Source organism: Nicotiana attenuata, unplaced genomic scaffold, assembly GCF_001879085.1.
Source record: "Nicotiana attenuata strain UT unplaced genomic scaffold, NIATTr2, whole genome shotgun sequence".
Taxonomy (NCBI): domain Eukaryota; kingdom Viridiplantae; phylum Streptophyta; class Magnoliopsida; order Solanales; family Solanaceae; genus Nicotiana; species Nicotiana attenuata.
In genome coordinates, this window is record NW_017674405.1 from 77,339 (window position 1) to 79,801 (window position 2,463).

Consider the following 2,463-nt stretch of genomic DNA (forward strand, 5'->3'; position numbering starts at 1 on the left):
AGCAGCCCATTAAATGGGGATCTGGGCTCGAACACAAACCTAAAGAACTGTAAGGCCACAATTTTCCTCATTTCCCAGTGGCCTCAAAGTCTAGGCCCAAGGTAAACCCAAATCTCATGAAAAGTAAAAGCTGAGGAGTGTGGGACTCAAGATCGAGTCCCCACAGAACATAACCAACATTTGAAACTTGAGAAGACCAACTGAGCCCAATTGGCTTTCAGCAGTACGCAGCAACATGATACAAGAAAGAAAAACTATAAAAAGTTAACTAAGCATATTACACACCTAAGAGCAGCATTATTTTGAATTCAATTGCACTAGTGACAGGAGAACAAGGCTGTACAACATTCACACTTAATTCAGTCCCAAGCTAACTTATAAACAATTGTGTGAGATTCAAACTTTGATAGTAACCTAACAAACAGCAGTGAAGTTCTTACAGTTTGAAATAATTAACACTTGTCAGACTAACAACTTATTACTCAACCTGTAACTCTTCAAGAACAAAACGCGTCGAACTAAACTTTATAAAAAAAAAACCAACGAAATTATTCCACGACTAATCCCTGAATCTGAAAGTCGGCATCAATTTGAACAAACTGAAACGAAAGCTAAAAGTAATTTACCATATGACCTGAGCCCTCACTGCCAACAACAAAACCCTAAGCATTTTCCCTATACCAAAAACAAGTTAAATTAACTCACCACACAACAGGAGACATTGAAGACTTAACCCCAAACTTAATAACATGTTACCACATCACTAACACAGGAGGACAGTAGAATGCATATAAAATTTAAGTTATTACAAAACGCAAATGCGATTGAAGAACAGGAAAGTAAGATTCAATAAGAAACAACTTGTATTTCAACATATTTTTTCACATTTTGATTGCACATTTACATCTCATATGCTGTCCACAGTCGAGGAATCAACTAGGAAAATTAGAGCAAAAGAAAAGTGAAGGAATCAGCTGCAAAAGAAAAGTGCACTTCAGCAGATCAACACAGCAAAAACCAGCTTCCTTAGACCATTTTGAATACCAAATAGTGCAGAAAAACCTTTGAAACTCTTTAACTACTGCTAACAATGAGATTAAGACCAATTCCCAGTAGTTTTTGACCCAAAAATGATGCAGAAATTTTAGTATATTTTTCAGAGTATTTCCTTCAGCCGCTTCTGATTTTTTAGTGTCAATCCTTCTCAACTTTATGGAAAACCAGCCTTATATAGAGGGCTTTAGGGCAGCAGAAATGATTTCACCAATTTTTTAACTACCCCTTCCTCAATTTCAATTTGTCACATATCACCCTGAATTTTAAACCCATTTACTGAACTAACCCCAATCCCCTCTTTCCTGGAAGCTTCCCAATCAGTTTTAAAGGATTCCCTCAATTAAATTCCCCCAAATACCCTTTAACCCCCTATTATTTACTTCAAGCCAACAAGACCCTGAACCAAACTGTCCAAATGCCTTTGGGCCCCCTGCCCCACCGAGCTCCAGCAGCTCTTTGGGCTTCTTGCATTTAGCAAGCCTAAATTCAAATTTAAAACAAATGAATACCCGAGTAAAAAATTAGAAAAACAAGATAATCTAATTCTGGACTTCAGTAACATGAAATCTCTTTAACGAAGCAAAATAAAAGAAAGAAAAAGAAGGAAAATTAACAGACATTAACAAAGAAATTAGTATAAAAATTATAAACTAAGCATGACTCAATCCTAATCATGCAACAGAAACAATTTAAAAACAGAAAACAAGAAAGAGAAAGAAAGGACCAGAAGAAGACGAGGATGGGAATAAACAAAGACGAAAACGAAAGAAGAACAGAAATACCCAGAATAGGCAGACGGAAAATGGGCCTGAACGGACTTCCGACACTTCCGATTTTGAGCCGAAATTGGTATTAATCGCTTGTTGTAGCCGAGAACAAACAATCAATACAAGTTTCAGGCTCAATCGCACTTGGAAACTTGAAGAATTGGAAGATTTCTCTTTTTTTTTAGATCCAACGTTGGTCCGATTTGGTGAGGATTTGGGGAGATGTGGTGGTGGATTAGGGATCAGGGGTGAGTGGGGGGTTGTGTGGTCGAAGTTTGGGGGTTTGGAGGTGAACCGCCGGCCGGTGGAGGCTCAGGAGTTTGGAGGCGGCGGGCTAGGGTTCTAATGGTGAGAGGATGAAGAGAAGATGAACATGGTGAAGTGAAGTGTCTTTGGTTATTCGGACAATTTTATTTAAAATGGGGGAAGTCCTTATGGCTGTTGGATGAATTAAAATGAAAGGCTGGGATTGACTTAACCAACGAACTCAAAACGGCATCGTTTGAGTTGTCTTGACATCCGAAGGGTTTGGACCGGGTATGGGGCGAATTTTGACTGGACCTGGAACGGGTTTTGGGGAAATTCATTTGGGCTGTGACAAATTGGCCCAAAATCACAGCCTTTTCTGATTATCTCTTTT